The sequence below is a fragment of the Ambystoma mexicanum genome, chromosome 4q, assembly GCF_040938575.1.
Source record: "Ambystoma mexicanum isolate Mex_15411 chromosome 4q, UKY_AmexF1_1, whole genome shotgun sequence".
Lineage (NCBI taxonomy): Eukaryota > Metazoa > Chordata > Amphibia > Caudata > Ambystomatidae > Ambystoma > Ambystoma mexicanum.
The window spans coordinates 213,706,563-213,726,566 of record NC_090928.1 but is presented as its reverse complement, the minus strand read 5'-3'; positions in this window follow the sequence as shown (position 1 = coordinate 213,726,566).

Genomic DNA, 20,004 nt, shown 5'->3' with positions numbered 1-20,004 from the left:
TGTCTCAGCCTCAAAGACCAGAGACCAGAGGAAACAACCCTACCAACAAACAGACACACAACCCCTAAACGCACACCATGGAGACATTTACAACATAAAGAACCAGACCTACATGCTGAAATGGCCTACCAGATACCAACCTTGCCAACCAGGACAAAATAGAGATGGGACAGCTCTGCCAACACATGTTGTAAGCTTGCAAACAGTGCTTCAATCAAGAAACACGTGGTTTCAGACTCTCGAATTACTCTCCCCTGGGTTACACTTCAGCCTTAAAGCTCAAACATAATCCTACACTCGTAAAGTGGCACCCAGCACAGAAAGTACACTGCATATGATGGAGGACAACATGGCAAAATCCCCACTCCGAGAATCACAGCTGGAGCTCAAGCCAAATTCGTGAAGATACCAAAATAGAGAGTGCCAAAGAAATCTAAGCCCAAAATACCGAAATTCGAGATCCCCATTTTACCACATATATTTGTGGAGGGAGGGTAATTAAAAAATAAGATTGTGGTATTGGGTAAGTTGCGGGGATCTCCCCCATCATATTGTATAGGTATGCCAGAGAGGATCAGGGTTTATCCATGATAACGTTAGGATAAGGTCTGGGAGAATGGGCATCATTACAAGTCTGGCAGTAACCATGCCAGTGCTCCTGGCGGATTGTCGCCAGACTCGTAAAGTTTTACCAGCACCTGACTTCCCGGTACCACTGGGAGATTCCAAGTCCGGTGGCACGGGAAGTCAGGTGCCGATAAAATGTAAGTCAATACACAAGAGGGGTATGTCTCACAGAACAGCCAAAAATATATGATGTATAAACAATAGAGTCCACCAGCAGATAAGAGGGTGAACTCGGTCAAGAAACATACAGACTAATATATATTCAAATGTTCTTAATATAATTCCACAAAAACCAAATGTTCATTCTGTTATTAATCAGAACATCAGGTGATACTAAAAACATTCCGATTTCATATTCACCAATAAAAGGTATCACAAGAAAAGAAAGAAAATGTGATTTTTTTTAAAATATATTTTCATGTGCAAAAAGAACTTCGTAATAGATACTATCATACTACACTAGAGGGGGGAAAAAGCTTCCCGTACTTATTCCATTTTTCATATGGGGATTCATTATAATCCTCTAGGAAATCTAATAAAGTGCTAAGCACATCGAAGTGCTGTTTGTCAACTACAGGTTTCTAGGACAACTAAGTATCAGTCATGCCACCAAATATCCTGTTAATTGCAGTTTTGATTAATTGTACATCTAGTCATAACAAAACTGATGTTCGTCTTCTTCAGGACAAAGCCCACACGGACATCTGTTAAATAGTGTACATTCAAACTCATGTATTGTACTCAAAGTATATCCCAGCTTATTCTTGTTCATCGATATTCTTGTAACGGCGCATTTAGGTGAATTTGAACCGGTGTTTTCTGAAAAAACGAGTTAAAAAAAATATAAAAATGACAATTAAAACCTGACCTAGCTAACTATTCAATTCTACCAGCATGAGTCCAGTATTTTAAATTTTGGAGAACAACAAGTACCCTTGTTTCTTCCAATGTAAAGCCAGGGAGTGATTGCTTCAAACCCCAACTCATTCAAGAATCAGATACTACAAAGTGTATCTGTGGAGACACAAACAACAAAAACTGGGATTGAGACAGTCCCTAGTTCAAAAAATGTGGAAATTCCAAATGACACACTACAGGGCAAGGGACTAGAGGGCAAAGGGGACTCGCCTCCATAAGAGGATCCATGCAGTGCAAAGACGTCTGGCCTGGAAGCCATAGTTGTCAGAATTCTTCCTCTTGGACTTGGCCCTGTAGTGTAGAAGAAGAATTCTTCCTGCTAATATATCACTTTGAATGTGCAAATAAACATACAAAGCAATCTATTGACTGGAAGATTGGATTCCCATCGAGACCTTGTGGCTGTAGAAAATAAACAAGATTGATATGATTAGAACAACTGACAATGGGTACAAAAAATAATTTCTCTAGAGTTACTCCAAACTAACCTGACTAATGTTTAGAGACTTCACAAGGAAAAAAAGGAAACCCAATAGATGTTCTGAAAGAGGGAAAAAACAATGTGAGCCTATAACCCTGGGATCAAAATGAAGAGTGACAATAAGCAACAAGAACCATATTTTGCTTATAATAATGTAGAAAGTTTACCGAGTGAGGCCTTCTTCCTGGGCAGAGTGGAGGCTGTCCCACGGTGCAGCGGCGGCTGTCCCACGGTGCAGCGGCGGCTGTCCCACGGTGCAGCGGCGGCTGTCCCACGGTGTCAATGGTTATGTTAGTCTCTAATACGTGGAGGCGAGATAATGTCTTTACCGAGTGCAAAACAACAGAAGGAAAAATGGTCAGACGTAGTCGAGGGACAAAAGCAAGAGTTCGTTACCAAGAAGACCAAAGTTTTCAAAACAGGCAAGGATGATCCAAAAGAGTAGTCGAGTCAGAAAGCCGGGTCAGGAACGTGAATTAAATCAGAACAAGAAAAAGGCCAAAAACCGAACGCCAAAGAAAGCTCGATCAGAAGCACTGAACAACGTGGAGGCGTGGTTTAAATAGTCCAGGTCACCTGATCAATGCCGTGATCCCAAACGAACGTTGCGCTTCCTTAGCAACGTATCACGTAGTTTCCATGGCAATCTCCATTCACTGTGGCGAGTAGTGCTCCGATACGAAAGTTCTCTTACTGCATTAGCGGGACCAAACTTGCGTGAACCACCGCGCAGCGGTCCACGCATGACAATAGTATTCCAGCAGGCTCAGGGATCGTCAGACATCCATCTATTCCAACTAAGCTGCCTCAGAGTGAATAGTCTGGGATGGGACCTATTCGGAAAGATAAGGAAGCTGAATTAGACCATATGGTTCTAAATTTGTCTAATTCCAATCTGGTATAATTCAAATACAATAATCCTTGCATCTGTTCTTTGAAAATAACATGCTTCTTCCTGCTCAAAAGAAGAAATACGAACTCTACCATTGGTGTATTATGTCTGATGCGACAGGAATTTATTCTTCATATTCAGAATATAATATGTTTCAAAGGAAATGGGGGGATCGACCTACTTACCTAATACAATTCACATCTTCTGTGGGTAGAAAAACCTTTCTTTAATTCCGACTAAACCAGCTTCCCACACTTGCAAAAATCAAAAACTGGAATGGAAGGAATGCAACTAACAGCTCTGATTCATGTCGCTTCTGCGCTATTGTAGAGGCAAAGGAAACACTTAAACATCTAGTTATATATTGCTCATTTTTTTCAATAGTGCGATCAAGAATTTTTGAACTTGATGTCCAGAGTCAGACATCCATTGTTATGGAATCGCTGTGGAATCGATGTATGGGTGGCGTAAGCCTACGTCTTACTTTAAAGTTAATTGAACTTTTGACAATTATCGATTCAAGTATTTTTGAATGTGTTTTAAAAATCCGTTCATTCTGCTAATATTTGTCTGCGATGAATAAGCTTGAAGTTGCTTTTTTTTTTAACTTGCTTGTTTAATTAATTGTATAATTTAAGATTGTTCTATTGTGAATTCTGCTTCTAAATCAATGGAATTATTTTAAAGGTTTTTATTTTACTTTTATGTAAATAAACCAAACACAATACATTTTTTAAAAAAAAAAAAATACAATAATAAATTGGTTCCATGGGCTCTACAGATGGCTCCAAAGATGCTTAATAGACCGAAGTCTGATCGGATAAGGGAGTGTAATAATTCAATGACCACTCTCAAAGCCCGCCAGGCCCTACTGGCCACGTGTATAAGGATACAGTTAAATCGATCCCGATCCAATTCTGACTGGGAACATACACCAAGCAGGCTAAAACTACAAGGCTTCTGGCTCGCAGGATGTAACCTTCAACAAAAGCCAGGACGCTACAGAAAGGAAAGGAAGCCACTTACGTGCATAATGATAGATTTAAATCGATCCTGATCCAATTCTGCCTGGGAACATACAGCAAGCAGGCTAAACCTACAAGGCTACTGGCTCGCAGAATGTCGCCTGCAACAAAAGTCAGGACGCTACAGAAAGGAGAGGACGCCACTTACCCGTCCCGTTCAAGTTTCCGTGAGGGATGGAAGACTTGCATAGCAGCCGCGTGGACTCCATGTGTACCACAATAAGAAGTGAGTGAGAAGTGAAAGAAAGATCAGACCCAACATGGTAATAGAAACAGGACTAGACAAGTTCTTTAGGTCCCTGAATTCAAAAACACTGCTGATAACAGACCAAAATAGCGTCTGTTTCGCAGTGGAACAGCACTCTGCCTAAAAACGCTTAGGTGTGTGATAATTCTTCATAGATGGCCCGTGATCCTTCAATAGAAAAATATTCTATGAAAAGATATTTTACTGTAACTACGGCTGCTAGGATCAAACATGGCATGGCAACAGAAACAGGACTAAACATTCTCACTGAATGCCTGAGCTGCTAACGCTAATGTTGCCAGGGCGAAATTACATCCCTCTCGCAATAGGAAATACACACTACAGAATGGCCATTTAAAGTCTATGATGGTTATTGATAGATGGCCCATAATGTATAAATAGAAATTTGTTTTATAGAGCCATTTTTATAGTGTGCAAATCCATGAAAGAAAGAGGGCATGAATGGCACGGGGAGAGAAAAGCAAGACTAGACTTGCCCAATCAAGAGGGAATACCGAACGCTGATTGCTCACGAAACACAATGTAGCCACTCTTCCTGTTGGTTAAGCCCTATATGATAACTTTGGGTATTGTACATCCACCGTTGTTCCCTCTGTGCCAGTCTAGTGGCTATACGGTTAGAGTCAATCCCCCTTATTCGTTCCAGAGCCCACCATTTGAGGTCCTCACAGCTATGAATGGGTTCAAGAAAATGGGCAACTAGTGGAGATGTCCTATCTCTAGTACGAAACTTTGATTTATGCTCCGTAATTCTTTGCTTAACAGGTGTTGAGGTTTTTCCTATATATGTTTTGGAACAGGGGCAACTAATTGCGTAAATGACATTTTTAGTGTTATAAGTGGTATGATCTTTAAGATACTAAGATTTAAGATTAATAGTGACCGTTGTACAAGCTGTGGTCGATTCACATTGGCAACAGTAACCAAACGGAAAGTGTCCACATATTGGCTTGGACCCGCAAAGAGCAGGAATAGTCTTGGGATTCTTTTCTATTCTGGCTCTGTCAGCCTGAGAGGGTCCGTTCTTCAAGTTTTGTCGTTTTCTGAATGCATGAATGGGGCGTTTGAGTTCTGGATTATTGAGCTGTAACAGATGCCAGTGCTTAGAGATGGCTTTCTTGGTGGCATTATGGTGTGTATTGAAGGTCATAGCGCAAAGAAGTTGTGCATTACAGATGTTATCCTTGTTGTTCTTGACCAGCAGTATCTCTCTGTTGGTTTTGGCCCTCTTACGTGATTGTCTAAGAAGGTGAGGCAGGTAACCTCTTTCAGATAGCCTATCTTGTATTAAGTCGGCCTGTGTAACGAAAACTTCAACTCTAGTACATTTGCGCCTGGCTCTTAGAAATTGGCCATGCGGTATACTTTCTCGCAAAGATTGAGAATGAAAGCTATCGAACCAGAGGATACTATTTCTATAGGTCTCCTTCCGATAGAGGTCCGCTATAATATGTCCATCGTCTATCTCGATTAAAAGATACAAAAAACGATATGGACTGATTACTAGTGGACATTGTGAATCTCAAATTAGTGTTCAGCGTATTGATCCATAGTATGAAATCCTCGTAATAGCACTTTTCTTTGTCCCATATGATATCATCTATGTAACATTTATAGAATTTAGGGCCAGCCTAAAGGGATTGGTATCCTCTAATATGAAGGTTTGTTTGAATTTCCACATCTATAAGGTTGCGTAATTGGGGGCAAAAGCAGCCCTTTATCTGTAAATAGAATGCTTCCTTAAACCGAAAAAAGTTCTTAGTTAAGGCTACTTCAAGGAGCTGTATCAGAAATTCACTTGGGATTTGTTGAGGATCTATTCTAAAATCAAAACATTCTTTCATTACACAGAGAGATTTCATTTGAGGAATGTTCGAATACAGCGATTTGACATCTAATGTAATCAACATGTCCGCTTCACGGTTGAAAGGCAATCCCTCCAAATGTACAATTGCATCAGTGGTGTCAGCTAAATAAGTGTCTGAGCTAGCGGCCAAAGGTTTGAGAGAAAAGTCAAGCAATTTCCCAATGGGTTCTAAAATGGAACCACACAGAGACACGATAGGTCTCCCCGGAGGATTCCAAAGATCTTTATGTATTTTCGCCAATATATACATAAGGGTATGGTCATTGTACCTTTGGCTGTCAAAAATTGGAATTCCTTTTCACTTATGGCTCCAGCGTCCAAAGCCTGTGCAGAAATTTGAGTTATTTCTTTCCTTATACTCTCAGTAGGGTCTCCTCTCAATTTAAGATAGAAATCGGAATTATTTAGTTGTCTCATTATTTCCTTACCATACTTATCTGGGTTACAGACTACAACTCCTCCTTCCTTACCAGCCTGTTTAATAATGATTGATCTTTCTTAGGCTTACGGAGGCAGTCCCATTCCTTTTTAATGAAATTGTAACTGGACCTATGTTTCGTTCCATTTGGGGATTCATGAATGGAATTGAAGTCCTTCAACACTGCCCTCTCAAAGATATCAGTTTCCTTTGAGACCATTTGGAGTGTAGGAGTGAAAGAAGATTTACATTTAAAAGGGGTATAAGTGTTAGTGGCACCCTCCATGTTGTCCATTCCAAAAAAGTCCTTTAAACAGATTTTCGGTAAAATGTAAGTCCCCATTCCCAACTCTATGGTAGTGGGGACACGAAAGGACTGGCACCATTGCTAACGGTGCTGGTGCCTCCGTGACCTGTCTGTCTACCATGGCCGCTGCGCCCGGCAGGGTCAGGAACAGTGGCCCCAGCAGGCAGACTCATAGTTTGCTGGTCTGAAAACAAGGGTGCCGGTGAACTTACCAGCACCCTTGTTGCCTGACCGGCAAACTTATAATGAGGCCCAATATCTTTTTGCATATGTATTTGTCACTGACCCTCCTAGAGACTGTCCAAACAGGGACTGGCATCTTGCATCTCTGACTCTTCGGACTGTCATGCTTATAGGTGTCAAGTGGGGCATTCCATGGACCCTCTCCAATATATATGCGGTAAAACTGGCTTTTAAAAAAATATTTGCTATTTTGGGGTTTGATTTTTATTATTATTATTATTATTTTTTTTTTTCTTCAATGTTCTCCTCCAGTATTCACATAGCTCAGTCAAATCCACCAATAAACCAATATCAGTAATCTCAATCCCTTCTTCCTCCCGTAACTAACCTACTCACCGCTCCATATACCAGCTGCTTTGCACTACACAAAGATTACCATCACCACCGCAGCTTTCTTCCTACAAATACCAAATTACCCCTCCATGCCTCCAGACAGGCAAAACGTTTGTTTCAGTTCTACAGTAAGAAAGTAAAAACGAAAACGCACATATGCATACACGTACATATGTTTCGGCACTTCCCTCATCCTGTCACCCCCTCACCACCCAGTATTATACTGCTACCTGGTGGCCTTTTTTCCCCTCTTATGTTTCACATGGCATTCTGACCCTCAACAAGGATCAACGAGGAGTGAGCCGTGTTTGTCATGCGCAGAACGGTGCCACCAGTCACCCTTGTTGCAGGTGCAGATCAGTCCAGCACTCCGTCGTGCAGACCTGACCCAGAAATAACATTCTTTACATCGAAAGTCTGCCGGGCCAGGTGATGGAAATTGCTGCGGAGGAGCTTCCGCCTCACGAAGATGCTTAAGCCGCCTGTGTGGCAGAAAATGGTCAGTTATAAACTGAGATTTTTATGCAGGTGTACTTTTCCAACAATATAAATATACGAAAAAATCGCTTTCCCCGCACCATGAAGCGAGATGAAGAAGTGGATGAAAGATTGCAGCGCAGTCACAGGAGACTCCAGAGAGGAGAACAGACATCGCTGCAGACTAGAACAGACTAACAATGCCTCACGCCAAAGACCAGCATCATCGCAGAAAATGAAACACCACCTATCTCTGAGCATGCAACCTCCCAAGAGAGAGCCATTCCTGGCCGCGTTGACCCATCCGTGACAATTGCAGTGGGGCACCATAACCCGTGCATCTGTCCATTTGGACCCATTACATAGCAACTACTCATTTCCCCCCCCCCCGAAATGTGTAGAATGAGTCTTGTTTTTCTGTTTTTGACATAAAAGGCCGCAGATTTATTTCCCACAACATCATAAAATCACACTGCACACAATAGTGGAAATAACTCTGAATATGCGGCAACTGCTCCGTGTCCAACACCTTGCTTCCCCCTTTCCTTCCAAAAGTCCAGTATAGGCCCAACTCTCCCAACCCTTAGCGCCTGAGCCTTGCCTGCCCCTGCAAGTGTTCATGGGCGGGGTGAGTGCCCTTTCCTTGGGGGAAGCTGAGCCCTTGTTGTTCCCCCCCAGATGCCCCTGCCACTTAGGCTTCCAAGGGGCTCTGGTCTGAGAAGGGCGAAGACCCTTCCAGCTTTCTCCTGGCTCATCCGGAGTCTGTCTCTTGTGCTTGGTCGCCCAAACACCGCCACGCCAATGGTGGGTTGCCGCCCGCCGTGGCTCCCCCCAGTAGACTCCCTCACATTTCCAGGATCTTGGTGCAGAGATTCCAGTAGAAAGGCTCCATCCCCATCGGTGATAAGTGCACCCCATCCTTGAGATAATACTCTGGGGACTTCAAGTTAATCAGGCCGTGCCTGATCTGCCCAAATCCTCAGCACCTGCAGAATTTGGCCATTGTGCAATTCACCTTCCACCTGGATCTTTCCACGGCTGCGTGATTGTCCGCGCCTCTCCACTCTGGTCTCGGGATGATCTCTGACTAGATGATTTCTGTTTCCCCCAGTCGTCCTGCCAGCTCCTGTAATGAGAACATCATTTCCCGCATTAAAGCCCCTGCAGTTGCGCCCATTTCATCCCTGGCACCCCGTGCCAGCCGGTTAAGTGGTACAGTGAGTAGAGCGCTCACTTTGACATCCGTGCAGAGCTTGCTAACGCAGGTTCGAATCCCGGCAAGGTCAAACTCAGCCTTTCATCCTTCCGAGGTCGATAAATGAGCACCACACACCGTGGGTAATAATAAGCAGCGCTCAGATACCTGAGGGTTCGTAGTGCTATATAAATGCAAAATTATTATTATTATTAATCCTGAATTCGCCGGCCGTCAGCTCCTCCTGCTCCCCGGTCCAGCTTGCCCCCGCCCTAGACACAAATGAGTGTCCTATCACCCATACTGCACTCCTTCTCCTTCAGGCTGGTGCTAGTGGGATGAGAAGGCAGTATGTCAACTTTACAATTTTTCTGGTCTAATGTACCTCTTGAAACACCCGGACCTCCATCTCCCAATCTGCTTAATCTCTGCCACCCCTAGGCCTATGACTTCTGCCGACATGGCTGCCCCTATCCGAAATGAGTGTGTCCCAAACACTCCCCTCGTCTCCCCAATTCTGGAATCGGCTAAGGGCCGCCTCGTCCTGCTGAATGAGCAGTGGAGCTCCCCCACCCCCGAGGGCGGTCTTTGCCCGAGAAACTCCGACAAGGTCCTGACTGGACAGATTATGCTTCCCGTGATGGGCTGGAGGACCACTGTGCACCCTTTCCCCTCCTGATCTGTCTTTGATCTTTTTAACAACAGGGTCAAACTTCCTTCTGACCGATGTACATCCCCCAATTGTAGGAAACCCGTTCCCTTGGCCCCCTTGTTCTCCAGAACCAATTCGCTCACCCTAAATGCCCCAAAGAAAGCTAATGTAAAAGCCGCCTTGAACAATGATATTTCAAATCTGTCCCGACAAACTTCCTCCAGGAATCCTATAAGTTTGTGCAGCTTGGCTAGGTCTATGGGCCTCCTTTCATCTGCCTTTGGCACCCCCTGCAGGGCCCAGCCCTTCATGGCCATCACAATGTAATGCTCCTTAGTAGGGTCACCTTTGCCTTCCAGCTTAAAATAATGGGCGATTGCGGCAAGTGATAGGCCATCCATGACTTGGTCTTCCCTTCGTGCCAGCCCCAGCCCACAAAGGCCGTCACCGGCAGCTCACTCTGCCCTTCCTCCAATACTTCCCTTTGGAAAGCCAAGAACCGTTGCCAGCATGCCTTATATCTACTTGCAGTGCCTGGGGCCAGTGCTGTGTGAATCAGGGAACTCGGATTGCCCCAATCATGCCCCACCACTGAGTTTCGAACAAATTCATCGTCTTGTCTGCTCCGGGCCAACTCCTTTGAAATTTTTCCCACTGCAAACGAGAGAGAGCGTCAGCGGCCGTGCTTTTGACCCCCGGTATATGTCTTGCTCGCACCTCTATGCTAGCATGCTTTTGTTGAACTCCCTTAGTGACCACAGCACCCTTGTGTTGCTGGCTGACCCTTGATTTATGATTTGGACTACTGCCAGGTTATCTGACCAGAGCATACCTTTCCTGTCTTTCAGCTGTTCCCCCCCCCCCCCCACAGTCTGAATGCAATCATGATGGGAAAGAGCTCCAGCAACGTGATGTCCCTGGTGATGCCTTGCTGGTGCCACTCTTCTGGCCATGCCATGCCGCACCACTTGTTGCCCAAGATTGCCCCAAACCCCAGGGACCCAGATGAATCCGTGAATGGCTTGAGCCTGTCATTGCTGCTCCATTCCTCCCTCCACAGCAATACCCTGTTGAAATTGTCCACGAAATTGTCCCACATGGCTAGGTCGTCGCTTATTTCGCCCCCCAACCTCACATCCTGCTCTGCATGCTGCAACCCCACAGTTTTGAGTTCAATGTTTCTTGCAAACACTTTACCCGCGGGATGACCTTCCCTGCAAAATTGAGGTTACCCGCCAGTGACTGGAGTTCCTTCAGGTTTGCCTTATTCTTACCCCTCAAGCCTTTGATGGTCTCCTTCAATTTCTTCACCTTGTCATGCGGAAGCCTGCACTCCCCTTTTACTGTGTCAATTTCTATCCCTAAGAAAGTCAAACCGGTCACTGGGCCTGCCGTTTTCACATTGACTGGTGGTACCCCAATCACGTTCATCAGCCCCTGGAATGTACTCATGAGGGCCCCACACTCCCTGGACCCTTGCTTGCCAATGAACAGAAAATTGTCTAGGTAATGAACTACCGCCCCTTCCTGACACTCCTGTTTGACTATGAACTCCAGGAAAGTGCTGAAGGCCTCAAAATATGCACAGGAAATGGTGCACCCCATAGGTAAACATTTTTCATAGTAGTATTGATCCTGTACCTTGAGGCCAAATAGGTGAGAACTTTCTTTGTGAATGGGCACAAGCCGGAATGCTGACTCTGTCAGCCTTCCCCATCAGGGCTCCCCTCCCTGCCACCCTCACAACCTCCACTGCATCCTCAAAAGATGAATAATGCACCCGACACAGCTCTTCGGCTATGCCATCATTCACCGGCTCCCCCTCAGGGAAGGATAGGTGATGGATCAGTCGATACTGTCCCTCCTCTTTCTTAGGGACCAGGCCCAATGGAGAGACTACCAGATTGGCCATCGGTGGACCCTTGAATGGGCTGGCCACTCTACCCAACTTGACCTCCTTGAGGACTTTCAGTGCCACTACCTCCGGCATCCCCAGTGCTGAAGTTGAGAGCCTCCTTGCCCTTCTTGACCCCTGTGCATGGGATTTTGAAACCCCACCTGAAGCCTTCCCACAGCAGTCTTGCTTCAGCCAAGTTGTGGTAAGTATTTAACCAGGGAATAATTGCTTGAAGGTTAACCATTGTTGGCAGACAATTTTTAATCATAGTTTTACACATCTGTGGGCGTGTCATTAACATGTTGTTTGCAACCTCATTCCCTCTTAACCTTATCTTTTGCTTTGGGGCTGCTCCTATGTTTCCCCTCACTGGCTGAGGAGCTGCGGTCCCCGGTACCTCTCCCCGCGGGTGCCTAAATCGGCAGGTTTTTCCAAAGGGGCAACCCCCTTCCGTATTAACCCTCCAGCAATCTGCTTGCTCCCCCTGGTATCTGGCCCTGCTGTTCCAGGAGGAGTACTCGCTAAAGGACACCCTCCCCTGACTGGTGTATCCTCCCATGCCCCTTCAACTCTTGGACTCCTTTCCTGGTGTTTTCTCTCCCCCTTCTCCTGAGGGCACCATTTTGTCTAAAAAACCTACCACGTCCATCTCATCCCAAGACAAAGCTGCCCATACCTGCATTTTCAACCGGAAACCCTGATCATATTGCAACCACCCATCACCCCCATGCTTCAAATACAGTTTGTGATTATACTGTTCATAGGCAATCATTACTAGTGCATCCTGAGGGAATCTTTCTAACATTATTGACATATACACTTTGAATGCCTTTAACCAGTTATGTATGGATGCTTCCACCTTGGGTTTCTCCCTGTCCCTCTTTTCCTTCTCTTTTTCTGACAATTCTTTTATCCCTTTTCCCAGCGGCTCCATCCCCACAAAATCCAATATTTCTATGAATTCCTTTCTCCACACCCTCTCCTGGTGGCCCCTAGTATGTGCCATGCTAAGGAGCTTACTGATACCCGGGCAGGGGCGAAACCTGGCATTGGTCTTCCGTATCGAGTCACATTAGGCCCCCACACACCATCTTGGCAGCCATTGGTATTGGTGACTGAGGATACCCCTGGCTTTGCCACCCCCCACCCCCACCACGCTGGAGCTTGCACTGCCCCTGTCAGCGCTGTCTCTTCTTGGTTCAATGAATTACCCCCATTTATGGAGTTTGCACTGGGCCTTGCAGTGGCCTGTTGTCCCTGTGGAAACTGCACCACCCCCCCGGAAATGCATTGCTGGGATAAGCAACCGGCCATTGGCTTGCTGGGAGTGCTACCTATCTGGTAACCCCCCGGGCCCCAGATTCACCACTCTCTGCTGTATTACCACTGCCCCACTTGCCATTTGGTTGTAAGCATTGACATTCCCACTCAATAACTGCCCGCTGCCCCCATTGCCCCATGCTTGCATACATTGCATTATCATACCTTTTACTGCCTCCAAGGATGCAGGCCCGACTTCAGTCCCAGCCACCGGTCTGGTTGCAAGCGTGCTGGGTAGACCCTGGTTCCTTGGTGCCTCCACAGTTGTAGGTGCCGGTACGGCTACAACCTCCTGTGCCTTCTCCTTGCCCCTTGGCCCCATGGCCCTGGGTTTCTTGCCATTCTTAGCCTGCTCCCTGCTTGCCTTGGCCTTCTGTGTCATAGTTCTTTTTCTCTTTGATGCTGGTTCTTAATCCTCCTCGACCGGCTCTACTTCTCCTTCTTGCCCTTCCTGGCCTTGCGGTTCCTCGTTGTCTGGGAACATGAGGGGGGAATCAGGCCTCTGACTGGGCCCTGCCTGTTCCTCCCTAGGTTGGGAAATGATGGCCTTCATTTAATTGGGCCCATGTGTGGCTGCCGCCAGCCTGGCCATTTCCATAAAGGCCTCCAAATCCATGTTTGTATAAAAAAGCGTTATCACCACAACACAATGATTCAACTTCCTTAAATACCGCTCCTTTCTCCTGTTTTGAAATCGCCCTCTTTGTCCCTCTGTGTTTGTTGCCTGGCTGTATGTTACTGAAGGCCCCGCAGTTCCAGCTTGCGCGTGCTTGGGGATGCGCTGTAAGCCAGGGGAACCCACGCAGTTCCTGTATGCGCAAGCTTGTGGATCGGCTTATGCCTGCTTTGATCTTGTTCTTTGGCCGAGTTAAATGCTGGCCAGCCGGGCCCTTTGCGCGCAGGCTTTTGAAATGGGCTGAAGCCCGATCCGCTCTTAGTTTTGGGGCCGTTCGGTTCCTCTGTCCCGGTGTGGGGGGAGCTCCGTGCACTTAGCCCCGCTCTGGCCCTGTGCCGTGTCCCTCCCGCCCCCCAAGTTTCACCCTTCACGGCCCGGTGCTCAGCCTACCGTTGGGGCTGCTTCGTTCCGGCTTCCGGTATGCAGCGCACACCCTTCCCTGTGGCTGATTACCCGTACGTCCTTTGGGTTAGTCGCGTCCTCCGTCTGCTGGTGCTGCGACTGCTCCGCTGCTTACTCCGGTCCGCTTGACTCGTGGCGCCGCCCACTGCAACGGTGGCTCCACGGGCCGCTCCGCACTGCTGCCTGATGCTCTGCCTTTCTGTTGATCCCACGCCGCTTCTCCGCTCCTTCCTCGTGGTGCCCGACCACACGGTGCTCTTTACTGCTGCCACAGCACCCCAGTTAACCTGCTCCCACGGCGATGCCGCGATCCTCTCTTCTCCTTCTTTGCGAAGCCTTGGCGATATTTCCTCCAGACTGCAATGAACTTCTCCAGCGAAGTCCTCACGAAACTAAACAAAATCCTCCTCTTAGTATCTGCGAGCGGGTGTCCTTCTGCAAAGGCTGGATGGCTGCTGCAGGCAGACAGGAGCCCGCCCGTTATAAGGGGTTAGCTCCGCCCCTTTCCATTGTGGCCCTTCGCAGGCTTTCCCAATTCTTTCCGTGCTTTCGGCCGGCGCCTCCCCTTCGCTCCCAAGGGAAAGGAGGAAGACAGGAGGAGGACACCGCCCGGGTTATCGGGGTGCCACCTCCATTTTTGTTTCTTCTGTTTGTCGTCACTGGCATGTTGAAGAGACTTTGGACTCTGTGTTGAAAAAAGGTCTTACATACTTCCAGTCCTAGGGTTTGCATGCCCCTGCAGCAGAGCAGTCCACATCAGCCATTACAACCAAAGCCGCCCCAGCAGACGATCCAGAGCATGCGTATCCAGTCCCTGATCACCATCAGAGGGACTGAGATTTTGTGGGTGTAACTGCCTTCAAATGGGGGCGATAGATGAAGTGACCACTCATCAACTTTGTAGTCTGGACAAGTGTGACATCTCAGTTCTGAACCTGATCTTCATTGAACCTTAGAATGCATACAAGCCGGTAGGCATCCCCATCCTCCAGAGTGTCTGCAATATTGTGCTCAATTGTTAGAAGGATCTTGATGAGGTGACATTGCCTCATCACTGGCCAATGGTCTAACCCCTGCAGAGGTTTGAAAAAGGGTTCCCAGACTGTCTGAACGTAGATTCCATCCTACCATGCTTTACGTCTAAGACCTTCTCAGAGGATGCCATGCCACCCTCAGTCTTGTTGATGAAAACATTGAGGGTAGGCTAAAGAAGGCCCACCCAGCCTGTTCCTTTAGTTTGAGGGCATGAATCTATGCTTTTTACACCTTTACCGTCCACCCTGAAAGACTTGCAAGCGCTCCTCACTATCCGGGAATAGGGGCAGATTGCAGTCCACTAACTGAACTCCTGGAGAAGGAGCTGATGTTTGTGTGTGGCGTCCTCTGCGGCAGAGGCTGAAATAGGGAAACTAGACAAATGGCCATTTAACTCCACCTTCCGTTCCTAGGGCAGAAGCTTTTAGGACAAATGATGGGATGGCTGGTAAAGCAGGCACATGAAGATTTCAGCCTGTCCCTTCCAATTAATTCGAGGACCATGGCTTTCTGGAAAGGCCCTTTCGCTAACAGCCCTCCCAACCCGGCTCTATCTCCCAGTGAGCGAGTTTACCAATGCAAAGCTTACAGCAGAGGTGGGTTCTAGTCCATCATCCTCATGATATTATTGGGCGAGCTCCTGTGCTCAGTGGGATTGGAAGATGCCTACCTCTTCATCCAACTTAGATGGGGGTTTGAATCAGCTGTTCCTGTGTGCTGAATCCGGTATAGCAGCTGTCCCTCTGGTGCTACAAAGTCAAGCCACTATAAATTCATAGTTTTCCCCTTTGTGCTCCCCTCGGCACCAGAAGTATTCACAAATCTGCTTGCATCCCACAGAACTTGGACATCCTATTTTATACATACCTGGGTGACTTTCTGGTACATACTGTGCCCCCACCCCGGAAGGATTGGAGACCCTCGGGGACATAAATACAGTTTGCAGGACTCTGATCGGATTTTTGGATACTGAATCTTGCCGAAAGCCACGTGATCCCATGCCAGCACATTGCCTTCATTAAGGGTCAGCTCACTACAGAGCAGGGGTGTGCCTCCATGCCTGTCCACAGGGCCACTAAGGTACAGAAGAGCAAAAGAGACTGTGCTTGTGTTCCTCATCAGACGCACTTCAACTGCATTTGTGTAGTTCCTTGGGACAGAGCACACCTAAAGCCTCTGGAGGATAACCTCCTGGACCAGTGGGATCCCTCCTCTTGGATCTACTAGACCATTGTACCCATCTGTGTGAGGGCGTATTGGAGCTTCAGTGGTGGTTTTCAAAGGACCACCCCCTGAAGGGTTTTTCCTGGTTCTCCAAGCCCTGTGGTTGTCTCTATGAATTGCGGTTCCATGTGTTGGAGGATCACTCTGACATAAGAGAACCCTTTGCAGGGTGTTTCTCATTCTGAAAGCTACGGTGAAGAGCTGCCTCAACTCCCCGTGAGGGGAGTGGGCGGTACCGACAGGGCTTCATTTCTGGCCTGTGGCTGTGAGGGGGTTTCGAGGCCATTGAGCACATGCTATTACCTGAGCTAGTTAGATTAAGGTTTGCAATGGCTTTCAGCCTGCTGATCAACATACTAAGGAGAACGAAGTGAGCACCACAGGTTTTCATATATCTGGCCGCTCCTTTTCTGAACTGAAAAGGGCATGCCTCCCATATACCATAGCACTTTGAGCAGGGTCATGTGTGGAGTCTACACTCAGCCTGCTACCCTAATCTACTAATTCCCGGTGTACAGTGTATGAGAGCTGGAGATATCGGACCTGTCCCCAGAAGTCAATGAGAGTAGGGTCCATGTTCTACTGCCTTGCTATTCCTGTTCATACTTTCTCTGACTTCTCAGACTTCTCTTGGTGGTTGTGTATGTTATGCCTTGTTTTATATGGCTTGCCTGTGCCCCAACCAGATGACCTTTCTACTAACCTGCTCCCATTTGCTAAGATTTGTTGCCAGATGTTCCACTGAAATGTTGCCCCAGTGCATTACACTATAGTTTTGCTCCTAATCACCCCAACATAATTTTGCCGAGCTGTCCACTGCAATTCGGATCCTACGTTTCCCTGTGGGTACTTATCCCTGGAGTGAGTTCACTTCCCTTCACTGCCTACTTGGTACCCATTTTTGTCTGCTGTCATATGCCGTCCGCAGCCTGGCATGTTTGCTAGGAACACCAAGCCATTCCAGGGTGACTTATCATTGCAGTTACCCTGCCAGAGGTGCATCACTAATAGGATTTTGGCACAGCTTACCAGACAGATGCCCCTATGCCCACTGAGTTGTCCTCTGACTGCTCTGTGCACTAACTTGGAAAGAAAAATTCTTTGTTCAAACACATAATACGCAAACTAACTAAGCCACCCACACATGCCTACTGCACACCCCTCTCAAGTGACATCAACAGCTACATCTTTCTAACCAACATATATCACAGTTCCAACCACAACAGGCTTCACTCTGGACACATGCCTCAAGCTCTCTCAGCGCATACCCCCTGGAAATAGACTCAAGTATTGAACCCATGTGCTTCCCAACTACACCAATAAACGAAACAGCATAGTATCTTACAATTTCCCTCTTTCCCCGCTAACCAAACCCAGTCGCTCTCTCTTTCACGTCTACCGGAACAGCAAGAGATCGTAAAAATGGCAGTGGGACGCTGTAAAAAAACAAGTTACTTAAGATAACATGAAGCAGTGGTACATGCGAGGGTGGTCACAGGAGGGAGGGGTTGTGTGGCACAGTGTGTTCACACCTCGGCCTGAAGGGAGCCTTCCTTATAATGAAAAAGGTGGACAGAGATAAGACTGTACATTTGAGAATAATCACATTGATTATTATGCAATTCAAACACCCATCTTATTAGGAATATATACAAACGCAAGATTCAAACCCCCATCTCAGTTGAGTTAATCACCACCATACCTTTCTCCATTAACCCATCACACACCTAGCAATTTAGTAGACTCTAAGTGCGTCTTTGCTTTCTAGATGTTAAAATATTTAGTTTTCTACTTCTAATGCATGCATTGTTTTTACTCTCTCCAGCATTCCCCTTACATCCATGTACTGTATGTTCAAAAGATACATTTTCTATGGCATAAACAGCTGCACTTTGCTAGTCCTTCATGGTTCATCTAGTATTCAAGGAGACAAATTGGCGTCAAAATGTCTACCCTGTCTTCCAATATCTTTACAGACAAGTGTCTGTACAACAACATTACTTACCAATTTTATAACATCTAGTTGACCAAACTCCCCAAATCATCTTCTGCTAAATACTTTCATTCCCTACTAATTCCAACTGTTGGACATTGTTTTTCTTCTGTTTGCACTCCTGCCCTCTCATCAATTCCTTTGACATCCAATGCCCTGCTATTGTATTGGGATACAGGATGGGTGGTAATGTCAGGACTGAGCTTGATACTGTGGGCAATGTTTGATTTTGTTGCCATTGGCTATGTAACTAAATATATTGCATGTTTAGCAAGAGGAACTCACTTCGTCAAAGCAGAACTGATTAAACTGTATTTTTAAAAAAATAATAAAACGTGCCAACAAATTGTATGGGCGAAAACAAGAGTGCTGTCTGGAATGCCATAGAAAGAAAAGCTACAAGTATCAGGAATCAGACATTGTCAAAGGAGCCATATAGAAGCTTCATAGCCATAGTACAATATTCTGAATTTAGCAAATTGAATATCTAGTAGTATGGATGTAGATTAGCATTGGGGACACATCATTAAGGTGGATTTCCTCCTTCCTTGCTAACCGATCACAAATCACTGCATTCCTCCTAGAGCTCCCCGCCCTGTCACCAGCAGGGTACCACAGGGTGCATCCCTATCCCTCCTTCTCTTCAAACTCTACCTGGGCCCCCTCCCTGCTGTTATTTGCTCACATGACCTAACCTTCTACAACTATGCAGACGACACCCAGATCATCTTCAAGATCCCTAGGACTTCACCCACTTCCCACCCAAACCTCACTGCATGCCTCTCAGAAATCGATCTCTGGATGACATCTAACTACCTCCTCCTCAACCCCAGAGAAATCGAAAACATAATCTGCGAGAAGATGACCCACTTCCCCCCAGGCCCTCCTCCAGCCTCATCCAACTCAGTAAAGAACCTGGGATGTACCATGGTTGCAGATCTGACACTTTCACACCACATCAACTCTTTGTCTTGCTGTCTACACCTCTGCATTCTCAGACGCATCTTCCCTTACCTCTTCCACCCACACAGTCATAGCAATCATGATGACTATTGTCCTCTCCCGCCTAGACTACGCTAACTCCCTATACCTTGGTGCCCCTGCATATCAATTCAGAAAGCTCCGACGAGTCCAAAACACAGCAGATAGCATACTCCTATTCCTTGGTGCAAGTTTGGGGTTCTATTTGAGCCTGGGCACTTGGTCTCTCTAATCTTTTAAGGTTGTTTATTCAGAAAACTGGCAAAAACGTATTCATATACAATGTTTTTTATTATTATTTTCTCATCATGCATGATTATATATACGGGCACCAGTATATAATCGCGCATGATGAGAAAATAATAATGAAAAAACATTGTGTATGAATACGTTTTGGAAACCTGAATAAATGACAAAATATTATGAATAACCAGAAATTTACGCCAATTTTCTGAATAAACAATCGTAAAAGATTAGAGAGATCAAGCGAACAACACCAAACTTGTACCGACAGACCCAATGACTGGTTGGTGGATACCGGTCTCTATGCAGCCATGCAGCTACTGGTCCCCACATTTGTTAACTAATTAGAAGCTCAGAAATTAAAAATCAAAAGGGAAGAGCACACTAACTAATCTATTCACCCTCTTACCTGAATTACGCCTATCCCTTGGCTCCAAAGAGCACATCACACCCGCCCTCTGTGTCCTCCACTGGCTCCTTGTTGGGCAATGGTCCTCTTTCAAAGGCAGAGAAAACTAAGTTTGGCAAGG